This window comes from Mastomys coucha, unplaced genomic scaffold (genome assembly GCF_008632895.1).
Source record: "Mastomys coucha isolate ucsf_1 unplaced genomic scaffold, UCSF_Mcou_1 pScaffold23, whole genome shotgun sequence".
In the NCBI taxonomy this organism is placed as follows: Eukaryota; Metazoa; Chordata; class Mammalia; order Rodentia; family Muridae; genus Mastomys; species Mastomys coucha.
Window position 1 is genome coordinate 3,885,591 of NW_022196906.1, and position 21,618 is coordinate 3,907,208.

The following is a 21,618-nucleotide window of genomic DNA, read 5'->3' on the forward strand; positions in this document are numbered from 1 at the left end:
TGCTGTTATTTGAACTCAGGACCTTCAGAAGAGCAATCAGTGCTCTTACCTACTGAGCCATTTCGCCAGCCCTGATAACTACTTTTTAAAACATGGCTGTTTACAGTTAGATTTGGCATTTGAGTTTGAAAGGGTGTAACTATTTGTTAGAAAAGGGACTACAACCCACACTTTGGAAATCCTGTGGCCCGAGTGCAGGTTCACAAGTTTTACAATATGTTTCCTATTGTGTGAGACTTTTCCTGAGGAGATGTGGGATTAATACACTCACTAAAAAGCAGAGGACAGGCAAAAGAAATGGTATGTGCGGACCTAATGAAAGCTGAATCCCAGAGTTTTCTGAACATGTTCAACAGGTTTGATACTATCTCCTGCTCAGCAGTCCTTACTGCTCTTATCACTTGGTGTTTGCATTCCTTCTAGTCTCTGCCCCACAATTACCTAGCAATAGCCAGGTAGGCCTGGCTAGCTATAAAGGGGGCTGTTTGCCTCCTACTTCCTTCTTTTGCTCTCTTACCCTCTCTGACTCTTCTCTCTCCCCTCCCCACCCCCCTCTCTCTCCATTAGTTCCTGGATGGCATCTCTTTCTCTTTCCCATTCCCTCTCTCTCTCTCTCTCTCTCTCTCTCTCTCTCTCTCTCTCTCTCTCTCTCTCTCTCTCTCTCTCTCTCTCTCTCTCCTTACCAACTCCTCTTCCCATGCCCTAAATAAACTCTATCTATACTAAACCTATCATACGGCTGGTACTTCAGGGGGAAGGGATGCCTTGGCATGAGTTTCCTGAGGTACTCCTTCTACCTCACCATACCACACCTCTATCAAACATATCCTTGGCTCTTTCTCTTCTTTATAAAATACAACACTTGGGAAGGGAGGTGCTTTGTGGTTCTAGTAAATTTCAGGGACTTATTGAGACTTATGGGTTGTTTACTTCCCGAGTCCCTATGGGATTCACTTTAGAGTCTTAAGGAAAATTTAAATTGGGAGAAAGCATGCTCCCACATTTTTTCAAATGGAAGCATCGTATCCCACAGTAAGACAGCATCATCTATGAAACATGTCCTAGATCTTTAAGCACACCTTGTTCCAAATGTCTCATTATTGGCTACCACATTGTAAGCATCATCCTTGAAAGCCAATTCATGAACACTTGCCTGGTTACTTCTTTGAGATCATTTTTTTAAAGATTTATTTATTTATTTTATGTATATGAGTACAATGTAACTGTCTATAGGTCCCATTACAGATGGTTGAGAGCCACCATGTAGTTGCTTGTAATTGAACTCAGGACCTCTGGAAGAGCAGTCTTATCTTCTGAGCCATCTCTACAGCCTGAGACCATTTCTTAAAAATTGAATTTCCATTGAGTTCTATAGTTTTCATGTGGATTACCATATTATTGTCTTAGAAGGACTTTTAAAAAATTTAATTTGGTGCCTTAGAAATGTGGAGACTTTAATTTTGCTACAACATTGCCATAAATTTTCTAGAACTATGAAAAGAAATGAATTACTAAGTGAAGAATGTGCTTTCCCACAGACAAACATTGAAAGCATTATGTTTTATGAAATGAGTTAGTTATAAAAGGCCACATGTTATATGAACTGTCCAAAAAGGACTAATTCACAGAGACAGAAAATAAATTAGTGGTTTCCAGAGTTGGAGGGAATTGGGACTCTTAGTAGATGCTAGGTTTCTTTGCAGAGCAATGAGAATATTCTAAAATTAGATAGTGGTGAAGCTTGCATAACTCTGTGGATATACCATAATCACGGATGCTTATGCTTCAAAGAAAGAGAGCAAGCCTGGGGAATAGCAGAACAGTAAAGACTGCTTGCTGCTCCAGCAGAAAACTCACTTCCAGTATCCAGCACCCAGACTGTGGCTCAGAGCCACCTGAAATTTCAGCTCCAGGATACCCAATGCCTTTTTCTAGCCTCCATGAGTACCTGTACACATGTGTACATAATCCACACAGATACATATGCAAGCATGTAATGAGAATAAAAACAAATCTCTGAAAGTGTGACATAGCTCAATATAACTACTCATAAAGGCTTTAGCAGAAATCACCACCAATGAAAAATGGCATGCCTGCCATGGTGATTTGCCTTAATTAATAGTGATTTGTAGTCTTCATTTCCCTCATGTGTGGGTAGTTACACTTGCTGAGTTTCTGTCATGTCTCTTTTCCCATTTTTATGAGTCATTCTTTTTGCAATGATTTGTATCAGACAATGATTCCTGCTTTTTATTCATTCATTAATTACTTTTTATTTTTAAGTTAAATGTATGCCCTTGTGCATGTATCTGTGCTTGGTAATGTATGTGTACTATGTGCATGCAGTGTCTGCAAAGATAAGAACTGAGAATCAAATCCCCTGGAACTGAATTTACAGACAATCCTTCATAGACATGAAAGTACTGGGAACCAAATTCAGGTTCTCTGCAGGAGTAGCCAGTGCTCTTAATCACTGAGCCATCTCTTCAGCCAAGATACATGCTATTTAAAATAATATTTTTAAATCATTTAGTGCCATTAAGTTACAGATCTGACTTACACACTGTGGAAAATGATACTTGTTACCTCTGGAAGTTATGTGTAGACATGTGACCAACTGGTGGATATTCTGTAGTCATTAAAGTAAAAGTCAAAAAATTTGACTATTTAAGTGTTTGTAGTTATAAATTTTTGTTCCCTTAGATTTTATTATACAAATTCCAATAGATAATATATAAATGTTGATAGTTCACTATAGATAGAACCATCATTCAAAATTATTAAATTAGTTGCATATTTTGAACTACTCTGATGAAGACAAATAAACTTCAGCATTTATAATATTAAGGTCTGCACCACCCCTCAGCATAGGTGTAGCTATTTTGTTCCATGCCTGCCAGCTCTTTCATATTGTTGCTGTAATATATCTGCCATTCATTGACATAGAAAAATAACTTGACTCTGAGCAAGGTCATGTTGATCTCATGTCCTGTTATGTTCTGTATGTTCTAAGGTTTGTTAGTCTTAAGAAATATAGCAAAGCTTTATGTAGGACCCATCAAGGTAAAGGTCAATATGAACTGTTATGTCTAAAATGACTTGAGTCAGAGTTGACCACCGGGAGCACTTCCTGTGCCTGTGTATGAACTCACTGTCTTTTTTTTGTTTTTTGTTTCCTTTATAAGCTGACAGAAAAAGATGTTCAATGTCATGGCTCAGCCCTGTCTGAGCTATGGTCCTGACCTATCAGTGTTAATGTGTGCATTCAACAAGCCATCTCTGTCTGACTGAGATCAGTGTTTGTGTGGTTTGTGGGGTGACTCTTAGAGACCAACAGATAAGTCAGCAGAGAGATGGCTATTGCATAATGTTGGCATAGTTCTTAGAGGTAGATTCCAGGTTCCCTTTGTAAGATTATGCTGATGTCATCTGGGCCTTGGCTGCAGTGGCTGGGGTGCTGTCCTCTTGCCGAGTTGGTCCCCAGCACTGCATTGCAAATGCCCGCTTATCATCTCATAGTTGATAAGTTGTTCTCCCTGAATGAGCCGAGCTACTTTATTTGTTACATGGCATGTGAACAGAAGCCAGTTTCCAGGTTCTACTACACTCTGGATACTTCTTCACATCATTGATAGCAGCAATGGGGAGTCCCTAATTTGTACACCCCAAAATTGCATACCCATGAGATAATTCCAGAAGTCCTTGCTCTGAATATAGTCCACCACTTTGCTTACCAGCATTCCAGCAAAGACTGTGGGGTTCAAGAGACATATGACACCAGAGTCGACCTGATTGAGCCCTCAGAGCTCCACCCGGCACCCTCCTCATGACACCCAACAGATATACACCTTTCTAAACACAAAGGAAAAGCCTCTGAAAATCCACTAGCACCATGTTTAAGATTCTGACCACTGCATAGGGATTTCATATCAGTGAGAGGGTAGGACAGAATCTCTATACCTGAATGAATTTAATTCTAGACTGTTGGTAGTCTTGATGATTCTCTAGAAGATGAAAAAAAGAAAATTAGAATTTTAACTGAATTCGTTTTAATATCATAGACTAAACAGCTTGCTGCTGGTGGTATCTGCTCAACTCCTAAATCACAACACATGTTCAATGTAGCTTTAGAAGGATTCAACATAATGAGTCTCCTTCAGTATATAGTTAAGATATACTTTAGAAAATTTGAAAATGCTAAAACAGTTGGTAACCTTAAGCAGAAAATGTATCTCAGGTATCTTTTAATGTAGAGATTTACTTCAACATATGAGGTATCTCCTGTAGGTCAGGCTAGCTTCATGTTGCTGAGGATGACCTTGAACTTCTGATCTTTCTGCCTCCACCTCCTAAGTGCTGGGGTAATCGGTATGCACTGCCACACCTGGCTCATAATTACTCTTATTTGAACAGAACATGTAGGAAAGAAGGTTCTGTTTTGTTGCACCGAAATCCAAAGTCTGAGTTGTTGATTCTATACCTTAGCATGCAAACCACTTCTGGTGTTTACTCCACGTTAAATATTTGTATCAATTATGAAATTTATCATAATTTTAGAATTTGTTTTTGTGTTTTTGAGTCAGAGTCTCCTTCTGTAGCCCAGGTTGACCTAAATTTCCCTCCATGGCAAAGGGTGATGTCACACTCTCTGTGGTATTTCTGCTGTGGCTTCCTTAGTCTTAAGATCACATTCATGTATCACCATGCCAGGTTCTGTGTTTTCAGTGCATAAAGGTATTATAAATAATCAACCAGCAGGAGATGATGTTTCCAGGAAAGAACTTCACATTCTTTGTTTTCTTAGTGTATGAAAAGTCTGTTCTCAGCAACAGAATCCAGGAGATGGCTCATCACATGCAAATGTGATGTCGTAATGGAAGAGCAGAACTCTTCAGACCAGATTGCGATCTGCATTGTCTACTTTATTGTGAACTTTAACATCTGGCCAAATCAACACCTCCAACTCTGCCCCAGAACTTATTAAACCTAAGTCAGTGCTTGCAAGTGGCTGTGGAGAGAGCTTCTGGGAGTAGCCTTGTTCATTGTTCCTGTTCCTCACCACTGGCCCCCAGAGGTGGAGGATGGGGGCACAGGGGTGGGGGAACTTAGCAATCTTGGGTTTCCATTTGGTTTGAGAGGCTGGAAGAGTTACTCCAACTGACAATGGGGTGCTCTCTCAATATCCTGACTAGTAACAGATGATTTGGTATTGACTATGGACTGAGAATTTTCCAGACAGTAGATGGTAAGTGTTCTTATCCCAGACACATAAAAAATGGGTTCACTGTGTGAGACAATGTTTGGCTATCATAACCATTCATATATTTTTGTTTGTTTGTTTTTTGGTTGTTTTGACACAGGGTTTCTCTGTATAGTCCTGGCTGTTCTGGAACTCACTCTGTAGACTAGGAATCCACCTAACTTTGCCTCCCAAGTGCTGGGATTAAAGGCATGTGCCACCACCGCCCTGCCATTCATATGTTTAAATATATCAAAATATCATGTTACACATCCAAAATCTATACAAAAGCCACCTATCACTAAAGAGCTATACACAGTATTTCTTGGGCGTGGAAAAACAGAGTATTCACTGGTAAGTTGTTCAAGCTCTTGCAACTAACCCCACACCCATATAAGTAATCCTAATTAAACTCATTAGCTCACAGTGAAAGGCATGAAATTACAAGGGGGACTAGTAATGAAGAGGAAAGTGATCAAGAGTGGGAGCAGGGTAGGAGAGAGTAATCCAGGGAGTATATAGTGAAAGTGGATTGTATGTGTATACAAATGTCACACTGAATCAAGTATTGGGCATAATTCGTATGTGCTAATAAAGCACTGACTAATAGGAGGAATAAGGTGAAGAGGAGCAGTAGGGAAGGTTGGACCAAAGTGCTAAGACAGGGAAGGATGTAAGACAGGAAACGAGAGGTGTCAGATGCTGGGCTGGGAGATGCTGGGGAGTGGGCAGCTTGTGGACCTCCAGGTCATGGGCAGTTTAGCTATCCCAGATTCACATGGGAGTGGAGACAGCCTTTGCAGTGGGAAAACGGATGATGCATCCCAGCATAAATAAACAAGCTTCCCAAGGAACAAGTCACGTGTTCGGAGAGTTGAAAAACGAGCCTGGGCAGGCTCTACAAAGAGTCCTGGCTGTGAGGAAGGGAGCTCGTTCCCTGGGAATTAGTCAGGGCCTTGCAGAAAGTTGGTATGTAAACACATCTGTCAGGCTCAGCCAGAGCATGTGTTTAGTTAACACCTCTCTGGTTAGCACTGAGCAGTTTCACAGGTGTATCTGTCCATAGCTCTCTTGGGTTCTGTGAGACTGGAATGGAATCGGTTCCTATGAATATAACCGAGATTACCAGCATGACACAGAGATTATATTAACATGATGCAACAAATAAGAGAATGGAATCTTAGAGTCTTCTTGATTTTGAGTTGTATAAAGTGATAGGACGTGAACAGGTTAGGTAGCCATGATGAGTGGGAAACTCTTCTAGGTTCTGACGGTCAATTAATTGGTTCTGCATTGAACTCCACATGATGCAGCAGTACCAGGTACTCGTGCAAAATTACTGTGGAGTTACAGTGTTTGTTTCCATAGGACTAGGTGAGGCATGAGTTTCTATGGCCAAATATGATCTGTTGATTTGGGAAACAATTTTATAAAAAATTCACTTGCTTTATCTGCTTCACACACATGCACACATGTACATACATGCACAACACATTATATATGTATAAAACACATTATATATGTATAAAACAAACAAACACATTATATATGTATAAAACAAAAGAATAGATACATATATATTCTGAAAACTTTAAACCAGCCTGTTCTAAATAGCCAATTCCAGGTCAGTCAGTGGTAGGTAGTGAGACCTTGTCTCATTTCTTTTCTTTTTACTCTTTCTTACTGCTCTCAGGAGCAAATGTCTTACAGTGAATGCAATCACTGTAAGAATTAGAATTACAAAGTAAAAGATAGTACTCAGTGAGATTTATATTGCAGATTTTTTGGAGGGGGTTACATGCAAATTTTAACCTTCCTACAATAAATGCATGCATTTAATTTTAACAATGGATGCCTTAAAGAAGATAAATAAATAAATAAATAAATAAATAAATAAATAAATAAATGTGTGCAGGTGTGTGTGTGTGTGTGTGTGTGTGTGTGTGTGTGTGTGTGAGAACATGCACTAATACCACACTTATACCACATTGTATATGAAAGTCACAGAACAATTTGCAGAGGTCAGTTCTCTTTCCTATCACATGAGGCTAGAGGTTAGAACTCACAGCCTCAGGCTTGGCAGCAGTCACCCCTACTTGCTGAGTTGTGTAACCTGCCCCAAGTTAAGATCCATCTGGCAGAACAATGTCATGATAGAATGAATGTATTTGTCTGGTTTACTAATAACATGTCTTCTATATTCAGAGCCTCATCTTACATAGGAAAGCCCTCCTGTGTGAAAAGGACGTTCTTGGGATATCAGGACATCTGAGAACAACAGATGGTGTCAGAACAGTGGGAGGTGGTGGATGGGACAAGGCAGAGGCTGAGTCAGAGGCTGAGTCAGAGGAGCAGTACACACACACGTGGGAGCTGAGCTGCTAGGGGCCTAATTGTTCTAGGAGGTATCAGAGAATCAGACCTCGAGACTTCAGAGACAATGTGCTTCAAAGCCTGACCTTTGAAACAAGAGAAATATGCAAACCAGGAAGTTAAGAGACATGACTGGAGTCACACAGCCTGCTCAGTGTCCTGCTGCCATTTAGTTCTCACAAGCCACGTGGGTCCTCACATCCTCTGCTTCTCCTGCTTTGTGATCAGAATCCTGAACTGTACTCTTTTATAAGAGGAACCCCAAACCAATTTAAGAAACCTGTAGATAGCAAAGAACTGCCCCCTTCTCCACACCAGAAGGAAGACAGGTGTCCTTCTCAGATTCTCTCCCTCCCAAAAGAAAGACAGGTATCCTCCACAGACAAACACTGCCCCCACCCCCAATCCCTCAGTGTGTGCCACTGCTTTTCCTTGGCACTAGCTTACTTTGCAATCTCTTTTAGATCTCTCTGTATGAAGAAGCATAGCATTGCAGATCGGTATACAGAGTCTCTTACCCATAGTTTGATTGACAGACTGGAGAGAACTACACATGCAACATTGAGCTAGTTAGTCAACGCCTTTTTGATTCAATTTGCCCAGTGAAAGTAAGGATTGATAAAATGGACATCACACCTTAGTCAGTTCTGGTTTTTGGAGCTTGGCATTACAGAATGGCTGGCAAACAGGTCACAGAAATTTATTTCTCCATTTGGAAGGCTACAGGTCTCTAACTAAAGCATCAGAAATAGAGGGAGACCTTTTCTGGACTCCAGACTCAAGGTCTTATGTAGCTGCCAGGTCTAGCATGGCTGAGGAAGGAACAGTGTGATATGGTTCCTGCCCCCGGAGCAGAGCCAGAAGAGTGAAGTTCTTCATAAGTGCTAAAGTTGTTGTAGGTGTAAGGCTTATTTGCTTAATAATATACATATTTTTCATGTTATGGGAATATTCTCCCTGTCAAGGTTAATGACTCCATGAGTCTTGGAGGTGAAAATGTGTCTAATGTTTCTCAGTAAAATGGTAATGCTATGACTTTCAGGACAGCCATTAAGGTTGTAGGAAAGAACTCTGCATATGAGTACACTGTCACTGTCTTCAGACATATCAGAAGAGGGCATTGGATCCCATTACAGATGGTTGTGAGCCATCATGTGGTTGCTGGGATTTGAACTCAGGACCTCAGGAAGAGAGTCAGTGGTCTTAACCACTGGGTCATCTCTCTAGCCCCAGGAAAGAACTCTGAAAACATGAGTTTAAGAATGTATAAACAGGATTTCTCAACTAAGCAAAATATAAGGATGCAATATAAATTGTACGAGGGGCTTCATGAACCTGAAAGAACAGAGGCAGCTGCACTAATGAGTCAGAAAAGCAAGAGGAACAGTTAAAAAATAAGGCTCATGGTTCAAGTCATAAAGGAGCACCAGGAAGTAAGGGACTGATAATCTCAGGGCAGGATTCCACCCAGCTAAGCATATTGTTTGTGTTTATAAAGTCAGGCAGATCTCTGAGCTCAAGATCTGTGTATAGATCAAGTCTCAGGACAGTCAAGCTTAGGTAGTGAAGGAATTGGAAAACAGAAAGCTAACTGTCTCACATAAAAGTCCCTATGTCTAGATTTGACAGCTACAATTGCTGTGCTCAGAGAACTGCATAGGTCTTGCTATGTTATAAAATGTACATGCTGTCTGTTTCTATGAATCAAGGGGCTAGGGTCATAAAAAGCTGATTTATGGGACAATCAAAAGGGAACCGAGGGCAAATGTTAGACTAGGCTTTGGTCTGCAGTCTTGAGCTAACTAGAGAGCTAACAGCTCTTTTAGAATTTTTCTAGCAGGTTTTCTGACTTTGGTTGGGAAGCCCATGAACCATCTATAGAGCTGTCTAGAGGGTTATCTTGAACAAACCACAGAGTTGTCAACTTGCACTCATCACTGACTTTTGAGTTGTTTCTTTGGGCACTCCCAGATACCTCTTCCTCTGGCCTTGTCTCCAGCTGAGGCTAGTCCCTGGCATGTAATCTGAGTAGCCTTAAACTTTTATGTAGTTGAAGATGACCTGGAAGTCCTGATCCTCCTGCCTGCACCTCCCAAGTCCGAAGACTGAATATGTGGGGGTGTGTACCACCACCCCTGGCTGGAGTCCTTCTGATGGAACACTAATCCAGATCATAAATGTTCCATCCTTAGTGCTTCTTCTTCTAATTCTATCACATTGACTCCATGCATAAATTTTGGAGGTGACATATACTCTTAGCCCATAATCCAGTGGTTGAGTATATATATATATATATATATATATATATATATATATATATATATATACAATGGCTATAGTTCAAGGTGACCCATAGACCTTTCAATAAACATTATCAATTATTTTAGGTTTGATCCTTTGAATGCAATTGTCTTCTCCACAATTGGTCAGTCTCATAGTTTAAACCCATGTAATTCAGGGCACTTCTAATTAGGGACCACCCATTCTACTCACTGTGGTGATCAGGCTCAGGATGTGGATGAGTATGTACACAGTGAACAGGTTTTCTAGGCATGTAAGAGAGGAATACATTCGTTGATCATATATTCTCTAAAGGACCCTGAGATGTGCAGAGGTACACACTGCTAGATATGGCTCATGGAGATAGAGCTGTGCTCACACAGCATTACCTTTGGTAGTCTTCCTTTGATGGGAGAAGCCTGCTGGCAGGAGTCTAAGATCAAAGGCATTGGAGGTAACTGGGATCTGAATACCATAATGACCTAAACAGAACCCTAGTGGTCTATACAAATGCCACCTGTTAGCCATGTGTGCTTTGGAGAAAAGAACAGGTCCGGTGTTTTATAGCTGAGATTTGCTGGTGTTGAATTTTGGTTCTCCAAATGGCATTATCACAACCTATTGCTAAGACAAAGTTGCATTTAGTATTTATTGTAGTAAAGGAATAGACTGTCTCCACCAAGCTTTGATGCTGTGTTGGTGCATGGAAAGCAAAGTCAGATATATCGAGAATTAAAGCTTGCTCAGGATAATGAAAAGATTTGTACTGTCTACTAACAATCCAACTAGGTACTTAAGGATACAGATTACTGGGGAACTTGTCAGCAGCAGTGACAGGTCTTGAAAGACTAGAAGATATGCAAGATTGACCATGTGGTGTGTGATGCAAGCTATTTAATTCTCAGTGTTCCACAATGAGTTCCAGTGTATGCTTATCAAGGTCCTCTATTGCTCCCCAATTAATGTCAGTAGCTGAAGACTTTCCATCTCCTGGATGCCTGTTTAGTTCTCAGTTGGCAGAGGCTCAGACATCCTGTAACATTTCCCAAGGGAGAGAAAGTTTAAGTCTTTGTAATGCCAATCAAGTTGATTCTGGGGCAGAAGTATCTGATAAACTGATAAAATATTCCCCCTCTCTTTAATTCCCAGAGTGTAGTCACCCATTGGTTCTGACATGGCTTCTCGTCAATCATCTTACCTGGAAGTCCAGACAATCGATGGCTGACAAAGTTTTCTGAGTTTCCTCTGTAGCTTTAAAACATCTTTGAGTGTCATTACCTTCTTAACCCTCTGTCATGATCTTCTCTGAGTCTTGACTTAGCATCCAAATTGTGCAGAGCACTCTCCATCCCTCTGCAAGAAAAACACTCTCTGAGGCTTTCCTCTAGACTAAGAGAGCTCACCTTTCCCTCAGGTTTCTTCTCTGACACCTTTGCTTCTAGTTCACTGGTAAGATCAGGATTGAGATGAAGAGTAGACTATGGGCTGTCTGAGAATGGGCAATGATACGGGCAAGTGGAACTTGCTTTACTATTCAGTTTGTTTGGGGTAATGAGAACATTTTAGAAATATACAGTGATCATAGAAATTACCCAAGATTGTCTGGTCTGGAGATGATGTCTCAGTAGCTGAGAGCTTGTTACTGTTCTTTCAGAAGACTGGAGTTTGGTTCAAAACTGCCTTAAATCCAACTCCAGAGAATCTGACATCTTCTTGTGACCTCCCCAGGCACTACACTCATGTCACACACACACACACACACACACACACACACACACACACACACACACACACTTGAACATATACATTCTCTACAAGAAAACTGTGGGCTGGCATACAGATCAGGCTGCAGAGTGCTTGGCTAGCATGCAGGAAACTCCAGCATTGGTCACCAGCATCATATAAAATTGGATATGCTGGTGCTAGTCTGTAATTCCAGCATTTGGGATATGGAAGCAAGAGAATCAGAAGTTCAAGTTCAACTTCAGTGAGCCTGAGACAAGCCTGGGCTAAATGAAACCCTATCTCAAGAAATGTAAATATACTTACCATACTCAGTAGTCTTTTCCCACAATTATACACTGATTGTGGAAGCATTTTATGCTATGTACTTTTCAGTTTATTACTACCAAAAATACTTTTAAAATAATGTAGTACATGAAAAACAGCAGTTTCCTTCCTAAGTACCTTTAAATTTTTATATCACCATCCTCATCCTCATCATCATTATTTATCATCATCAAGTACATGCATACAGACATGTGTGCACATGCGATGGTTTGTGTGTGGACAGCCCATGGGAAATGCTATTCTTTCAGCTTGGCATCTGGGAGAACTCAGGCTACCAGGCCTCCACAGCCAATGCTTTAGCTCCTGAGTTGTCCCACTGCTCTGAAAAGACTTTCCTGTCCTTCAGTTTCACTCTGCAGAGGCAGCTGCATTTTATTTTCTTCTAACTTTGTATGTCTAAACAAGTGTCTGTCTTTCTTTCTTCCATTTCCCCTGTCAACCTCTCTTTCTCTCCTTTTTACTCTATCTTTCTGAAATAGGATCTCAGTGAGTCTCCTCAGCTGGCTTTGACCTTTAGGACTTGCTGTTTAGACCAGGCTGCGCTCTCTCTTCCTTCCTCCCTCTCCCTCCTCTCCCTGTCCCCTCCTCAGAGTCTCATTCAAAGCCCTCTAATTATCCACCTCTCCTTTTTGACACAAGAGCTCTTGGCTTATAGTGTGCTCATCTGAATTCCCTAACTTCTCATTATTTTTCTGTGTTTCTCCTCTGCTCAACCCATGCATTTTAATAAACTCCTGAACATGTTGAAACTTGAATTCTGTGTCATGTGTTCTTAGAGTGACCTTTGGATCCAGGAACTCAGAGTGGACAGTCACATCCTTTGTTTTCTCCCTGGTACTCTTCTCCAGGTTCAGCTGGCACACTATTCTAAATACCTACTCACTTGTCTGAGCATGCCACACTCTGCCAGCTCTCCCCGATGGCTGGATTAGAGATTGCATATTCACAGCTGCTGGTTCTGGCTGGGGGCCTGCTTCCAGCAGACAGAGCTTCTGAACTCTGACACAGCAAGCCTATGGCTTTGATCTATCCTCTACTGGAGATGCTACCCTAGACACTGTCAAAAAACAGCAACAACAACAACTACAACAATTAAAAATGAACCAAACAAAAAATAAACAAACAAACCAAACCAAACAAAAACCACCAACCAACCAACCAACCAACCAACCAACCAACCCACCAACCTAAAAAATCCAAAAACCAAAACCAAAAAAGGAAAAGAAGAACCCATGTATTAATATATAAAAGTGTTGTAGCAGTGGGAATCTCAGCCTCAAATGTCAGGGTATAGGGTAATATAGTAAACTTTTAAAATTGCATATATGTATGTCTGTGTGCATGTGTGGGCTTGAGTGCCACAGCACTGGCATGAAGGTCAGAGTTCAGTCTCTCATTCAACCTGGGGATTGAACTCAGGTTGTCTGGCTTGGAGACAATCTCTTTTACTCACTGAACCGTCTTGCCCACTCTTAATATAATGAAATATTGAAAGCCTAATTGTCTCTAATAAAAACTTGATTTCAATCAGTTTAGAGTCTTCCTTTCTCTTCTTCATTAATTTACAGCTGAGCTCCTTAAGACTTAAATCATGAGATGTATTAGTATTACCATACTTGGTTTCTTTAACAAATCTGAAGACTGAGCATGTTTGAGAGAGCTCACTTTATCCCTGACACTAATAAAGATACCCTGTTATGCTTGCAGACAGGAGCCTAGCATAACATTCCTCCGAGAAGCTCCACCTAGCAGTGCATGGAAACAGATTCAGAGACTCACAGTCAAACATTAGGCCGAGGTCAGAGAGTCTGGTGGAAGAGTTGGAGGAAGGATTGAGGAATCTGGAGTGGATTGGGACTTCACAAGAAGACCAATAGTGTCAACTAACCTGAATGCTTGGGGGACCCCAGAGACTGAGCCAGCAACCAAAGAGCAAGCATAGGTTGGACTTAGGCTCCCGGCACATATGTAGTGAATGTGCAGCTTGGTTTTCATGTGCGTCCCCCAATAAGTGGAGTGGGGGGCTATCCCTGAATCTGATGCCTGCCTATGGATCTATCCCCCTAACTGGGGGATAGGTAAGTGCCTAGTCCTGCAAAGAGTTGATGTGCCAGGGTAGAGTGATATGGGGAAGGGATGGGGGGGGGAGGCTACCCCTTCTCAAAGAAGGGAAGGGAGGTATGGAGGGAAGGGCTGTATGAGGGAGGAAGTGGGAGGAGGGGGGCTGCTATTAGGATGTAAAGTGAATAAATAAATTAGTGGGAAAAAAGTTAGTTTCTCCTTTACAAAACATCAGAGTCCAGTACTGAGATTCGTTTTTCTTTCTTTTTTGAAACTGTGTTTTGATCCTTTTACGTTCATCAGGACATGCAGCTTCCTGTCCTAGAAATTTCCCACAGATTCTCTCACAGGCTGTGTTCTTCCTAGTTCATTCCCACTGGGCATTTTGAGCATCAGCTGCAGATGCCTGTGATGCTTAACTCCACCACTGAATGCTGTTGCTCTCTTTGAAATGCACTTTATATCTGAACATTCATAGCCTCCTCCATGTACTCCAGCAGGAATGCAATCTTTGGAATATATGAGAGGCTTCACAAAGAGGTTTCTGATTTATGATCCCTCCCTACCAGAAGGGAGAAGGAAATCGGAGGAGGACCGCTTCCAGCTGCACTCCAATTGGAGTTCTCTGTGACGGGTGTTCTGGGGGGTGCCATTTAATATTCATTAATGTTCACAGAGTGGAGTGTGTCATGAATAAAAGAAAAGGAGTAAAAGAAGGAACTGGAGAAATTCACATTGGTTAGCTTCACTATTGAATGGTGAGGTTTTAAATGATGCATCTCATGCCTTCCATACTGTCTCTAAGCACTTCCATGCCCATTCACTGCTAGTGAAATTAGCTCGGTTTCAGAGTATCTGCTCAGAGTTTATTGTGTGAGACTCAGTGACATCTCACTCTCTTCTGATCCATTGCCCAGGTTCAACCACCTGCTGGAACACCTGCCTGGTTACTACTGCTCCCAGGCTTCTGGTTCCCCTTAGAAATCTCCTGGAACTGTTCTGCTCCAGATGGGTGAAAACAACCCAAGAAGGGGAGTAGCCTGGGGACCTCCAGAAGATGCTCATTTAGTCATGAGATGAATAGACAGAGTCACCCTGGAGGACTGAAGAGATTGGAGAATATCAGAGGAAGGGTTAGGGAAAGTGAGTCAGCTGGTGGTCTTACGCAAAACAAGTCTCTGGCCCTTAACACAAAGGTGATTTTCTGTGTGGGGTCTCTGTCTGCCTCACCAGTTACTTACAGAGGTCACAGCCTGGCTATATCCACATGTTCTTTTTTCTTGCTTCTCATTTTCTCTGTTCCCTTCTATTTTGGTTACTTTTTTACTGCCTTGATTAAACATTATGACCAAGAATATCTTGGAGATGAAAGGGATTATTTGGTTTATGTTTCCACATCACTGAAGGAAGTCAGGACAAGAACTCAATCAGGGCAGGATCCTCAAGGAAGAAGCTGATGTAGAGGCCATGGAGGAAAGCTGCTTACTGGCTTGCTCCTCTTGGCTTTCTCAGTCCACTTTTTAAATTAAAGATTTATTTATTTCTTTTATATATATGAGTGGGTGCTCTATCTACATGTACACCTTCATGTGACAAGAGGGTATCAGATCACATGTGAGCCACTACATGGTTGTTGGGAATTGAACTCAGGACCTCTGAAAGAGCAGCCAGTGCTCTTAACTGCTAAGCCATCTCTCTAGCTGCCAGCTTCTTTCTTTCTTCCTCTCTCCTTTCCTTCTTTCTTCCTTCCTTCCTTCCTTCCTTCCTTTCTTTCTTTCTTTCTTTTTATAAAACCCAGATCTACCAGGCCAGAAGTGGCATGACCCTCAATGGCCTAGGCCATACCATCAACCACTAGTTAAAAACATGCTCTATAGGCCTGGATACAGGCAAATCTTATGGAGACATTTTCTCAACGGAGGTTTCTTCCTCTCAGATGATCATAGCTTATGTCAAGTTGCCATAGAACTATCCAGAACAATTGACCCTTTGTCAGCCCAACATACAAACACATCACTGTTAAGCCATAACCTTTCCAATTTGTTCATCTTCAAGATCATATACATTATATCAACATCATAATATAAAACATTTTAGAAACTTAAAAAGTCTCACAGAGTTAAAAATCTAAACATTCTAAAATTGTAAAAACATCTAGCCTCTTTTGAGACCCAAAAGTCTCTATAAAAAATTAATGAGAGAGAGAGAGAGAGAGAGAGAGAGAGAGAGAGAGAGAGAGAGAGAGAGAGAGAAGAAAAGGAAAATAAAGAAAAAATCTTCTTTTTAAAAGCTTAATATTTTTGAACTGTGGGCTCCTATAAAATAAAAAAATAATTTAAATAGTTTCTTATTCTAAGAAGGAAGAACCAGGGCACAGTCACATTCTGAACAAAGCAAAACCAAACTTCAGCAGTGTAAATAATTCAATGTCCAACATCTAGGATTTCCTCACAACTTCTGGGCTCCTGCAAGGTGCTTGGGTTACTTGTCCACCTTCATCCTTTACAATACCCACAACTTGTCTTCTACGCTTGGGCAGGCTCCACTTCACTACTGTTTCTGTTCTTTGTAGTCATTCCATGTCACTCATAACTTCAAAATACTTCTGTTGCAACTGGGCTCCACTTTCACCAATAGCCTCTCCTGGGCTCTCTTCACTGCAGCAAGCCTCAAATTCTCCTCATGACCCTTCAGGACTTTGGCTTCAGTTGCTACCAGGGCTGTACCTTCTCTCAGGGCTTCTACTGGCCTTCCATAGTGCCAAGCCTCAACGGTTCCTTGACCCCATCATGCCTTCAAAACTAGTACCACTTGGGAGACACTTACAGATAACCAAATTTGACTGCCAGCATTAGATACAAGCTTGATGGCCTCTGGAACATGGTTTCTGTGTGCTGATTGTGAGGAAATTCTTCCCAGAAGATTTCCCTGTAGTGGGACTGTCTCTCCTGAGTTACTACTGCTTTCTCAGCTGTGGCTGACCAGCATCAAGAATCCCGGCAAACCAAGGTTTCACATTAGTGGTTCCGATATATTGTTGATCATAGTTGATTCTTTAGTACTAGCTAACAGAAGTGTCAATTCTATTTTCAAAATATGCAAAGTCCCCAATAGAGCCTTTAGGTGACCTTTAAGTTCCCTGCTGGAACTTCAGAAGCCAGGCCTCCATCACCTGCATTTCTTTCAACACTCTTATCTTCCAACCTCCCTTTCTGAGCTTAGAACACACAATGGCTTTTTTTTTTTTTTTTTTTAGCCCAAAGTTCCAAAGTCCTTTTGCAATCCTCTCAAACCCAACCTGTCCAGGTCTGGCACAACAGTGTCCTACCCCCAGTACCAATTTATCTTAGTGACTTCTAAGGCTGTGATTAAACTTTGTTGGAGGTAAAACCAAGTTAGAGGTTAAAGGGTTTATTTGGCTTATCCTCCATAAGTGGTTTATTTCACCACTGAGGAAAATCAGGACAGGATTTCAAACAGGGCAGGGAAGTGAAGGCAGGAGCTGATGTCAAGGCCATGGAGGGGTGCTGCTTACTGGCTTTCTTCCTATTGCTTGCTCAGCATGCTTTCTTATAGAAACAGCCAGGACCAACAGCCCAGGGGTGGCCCCACCAACCAGAGGCTGGGCTGCTGAAATCTTGCAAAGTGGAGCCTTGCCAGAGGAAATGGGTAGGCCTTGAGGTCTGTAGCCTGCTCCCACTTCCTGTCCATTCTCTGTTTCCTAGCTGTACAGGAAATATAAAGTATGGCCTCATATTTCTTCTATGTGCCCCAAACTACCACCATGGTGGATTATACCTTAAAATTGCAAGCCAGTCTATGGCCATACCACCCTGAATGCGCCCGATGTTATCTGATCTTGGAAGCTAAGCATGGTCGGGACTGGTTAGTACTTGGATGGGAGACTGCCTGGGACTACCAGGTGCTGTAGGCTTTAAAAAAACAAAAACAAAAACAAAAACCTGCAAGTCAAATAAATATTCCTGTAAGTCTCTTCTTGTCAGGTGGTTGGTGAATACATGGTTCTGCTGAGCCTGGTCTTTCCTAACTAGAATGGTCTTCATCTCTCTGTGAGAGCTGTGTGTGTTGGTAGTTTTCTCAGTGAAATGAAGCCCCACCTCTACATGCTCACCCAGGCTGCTTAATCTGCTGAGAATGTTCTCATCTCACTCACCCTTCTTCTAGAGCTTTCTTTTCACTGAAATGATACTTTACAAGGGCTGGTGAGTTGGCTCAACCATTAAAGACACTTGACATCAAAGCTGAAGACCTGGTCTCCAACATGGGAGCCATGGAAAAATTAGAACCAAATCCATAAGGTTGTCCTCTGACCTCCACATTTGAAATGAGAGGCAAATGGGTATCCACATTGGTATTCGCACATGTATGAGCACACATTGCTGCTGCTGCTGATTGTATTAGGGTTTCATTGCTGTGATGAGACACCATGGCCAAAGCATACTCTTAAAAGGCAAGCATTTAATTGTAGCTGGCTTAAAATTTCAAAGGTTAAGTCCATTGTCATCATGGTGGAAAACATGGCAGCATGCAGGTAGGTATGGTACTGGAGATGCCAAGATATCTTGATCCAAAGACAACCAGAAGGAGACTGTTTCCTTCAGGCAGCCAGAAGGACTTCTTTCACACTATGATGGGCTTGAGCATAGGAGCATCAAAGTCCACTCACACAGTGACAAATTTTCTCCAACAAGAGCATACGTCTGAATAGTGCCACTCTTTTGGTTTATTCAAATCACTTATTCAAATGTATTCAAACCCACTTATTCAACTCAACACAATGATTGATGATGATGAGAATGAAGAAGAAGGAAGAAGAGAAGGAGGAGGAGAAGGAGGAGGAAAAAGAGAAGGAGGAGGAGGAGAAGGAGGAGGAGGAGGAGGAGGAGGAGGAGGAGGAGGAGAAGAAGAAGAAGAAGAAGAAGAAGAAGAAGAAGAAGAAGAAGAAGAAGAAGAAGAAGAAGAAGAAGAACTCTTTTCAAACCTTGCCTATCTACCAAACTTGTTTCTTAGGTTGCCTTTGACCTATCTTTACCTTTAAAGTGCTTAGAGTATGTGTGCTACTGGCCCATTTACTTTAGTTTCTGAGACAAGGTCTCTTAATGGTCTAGAGCTTGCCAAGTAGGTGGGGCTTGCTGGCCAGTCAGTTCCAGTGATCTGTCTGTTGCTGCATCCTAGTGTTGGGACTACAAATATGCCACAATGGCTAGCCTTTTTCATTGAATGCTGTGGATAGAACTTATGTCTTTGTACTTGCAAAGCAATAATGTTATTAATGAAGCTATCTCCTTAGCCCTTTGCTAACATGAGACCGAAGTGAGAACAAGTCAATAAGACAGATTCCTGACTTGTGTTCAAGCCAGAGAGAGGCCTTGCATTGACCCACCAAACACATCCTTAGTATTTAGGAGCCAGTTCATCAGTGCCACACTGAAGATCACATAAATTTCCTGCATTTCCATGCACATGAAGAGTACTGTGTTATTAAATATTTAACCAGACTTAAAGCATAAACAATCCTGACTTAGGTCATACAACAATTTCTGTGGTCTAAATACATCATCATTGACTGAAGCCAACAAGCATGACATTCCTGAAAAAAGATGTCATGAAAGCCCTGGTCTTTCATAAAATTTATCCCTGCATGCCAAGTTAAAAAGCCACAGGGAAGCGACCAACTTTCAAGGTGAGTTTCATATAATACTAGACTATAAATGCTGGAGACAATGATATTCCACCGACACATCACATGCCAAGCAGACCTTTCCCCCAGCTCTGTGTGACACCTTTATGAATGAACTCATTTTCCCAAAATCCTTTGCTTCTAATATCTCCTAATCCTGTGGTTCTCAACCATTCCTAATATTGCAACACTTCAATACAGTTCCGCATGTTGTGGTGACATCTAACCAATAAAATTATTTCATTGCTCTTTTATGACTGTCATTTTGCTACTGTTATGAATCATAATGTAAGTATCTCATATGCAGGATATCTGGTATGTGAGCCCTAGAGGGACTGAGACCCACAGATTGAGAAACACTGTAAACATTCTCACATTAGGCCACTCCCCAAGGCTCAGCTTTTCTTATCCTTTTCTGCTATTTCTTGAGTGTCTATTACTGATCTTTATTGATGTACTGTTTTTCATATTTGTGAGCTGCACCTCCAGTCTGAAAACACCTACAGTATTTAAACAAGTCACTTTTTTTTCGCGTTTCCTCTTGATTCTGTCAGAACAAAACAAAACAAAACAAAACAAAGCATACCAAACAAACCCAAACCTCTTACAAACATACACAAAACCCAAAGCTACTATGTTTAGAACCCTTAACTACTCTCAAATCAGTCTCTGTGTTCCACCTTGATTATTCTATACTTGATGACCTCTAAGATCTGTGTCTAATACACTTCACCCTATTTCCAGTCTTATCCCTCAGATCTAACTTAAACATCCATGACCCTGTTTCTAAATGATCAGAATATGTCTTGGGTAATAATTTTCATTTCCTTAAATTCCATTTCAAAATATTTTTTGTTTTGTTTTATTTTGTCAAGACAGGATTTCTCTGTGTAGACCTGGCTGTCCTGGAGTTTGACAAGGCTATAGTAGAACTCAAGAGATCTGACTGCCTCTGCATCCTGAGTGCTGAGATTAGAAGTATGTGCCACCACTTCCTGGCTTTAAAAATGGTTTTATTGCTTAGATTTGGTGGGTAACACTGTTCTAATGTCCTCAGTCCACATGACAAAACCTAAATCTATGGGTGCTAAAGTGTAACTGGCCAGATGGTCCAGTGGATAAAAGTGCTTGCCCCACAAGAAAGATGCCCTGAGTCCAGTTTCAGGAACTCAGGATAGAAGAAATGATGGCTCATGGAAGTTGTTCTCTGACCTCCATATGTACATGGGACTCACACACCTGCCCACACCACACACATACCACACCCTCCTCCCCGCCACACACACCACATGGTGGGGAAAGGAGAGAACTCATTTTTAAAAATCTAAAAATGCAACATGAAGTTAACTATATAAAATAGTATATTTTCATACAACCCACATATATCTTCCTGTATTTTAAAATATTCTTTATTTAAGGCACTTAACATGATAGAAATGCCCTCCAAGTTGTTGTTATAACATCTATTCATCTTGAGACAGCTACAGTGTTTTCTCAAATAATTTTGATCTATGGTTGGTCAGGTGGATGTGAAATCTGTGGACATAGAGAGAAAACCAAGCCAACTGAACAAGAAGTTCCAAAATTAACTCTGAAATTCCACTTCCCAGAGATGGCACTGTTAACCAATTAGCCAATGTCAGTCTAAATATTCTGTGTATACATTGTTCGTGTATGTATGAATGAAAAAACGTTTTCATCATGTATAAACACAATCCACATAACACAACCATTTATCAAAGTTAACCAGTCTGTTTCTGGACACACAGTGTGGTAGCCCTGCTGTGTTCACGGAAGAATTCCAACCGACGCCAGATACGACAACGGACTCAACTCACTAGGGGTTTGGAGCCTATGGAAATGAATCAGAACCAGATACCCGGCTTCCTAGGAA

General features: G+C 41.3%; 1 non-coding gene and 1 pseudogene across 1 annotated transcript; both read left to right on the forward strand.

The window, feature by feature from the left end:
* Positions 1-9,417: 9,417 nt before the first annotated feature.
* On the forward strand, positions 9,418-9,480 carry LOC116074052. The gene has a single exon (XR_004112034.1). It is a non-coding gene; the product is annotated as a U7 small nuclear RNA (small nuclear RNA).
* Positions 9,481-17,838: 8,358 nt separating this feature from the next.
* Positions 17,839-17,957, forward strand: LOC116074062 (annotated as a pseudogene).
* The last annotated feature ends 3,661 nt before the right edge of the window (positions 17,958-21,618 follow it).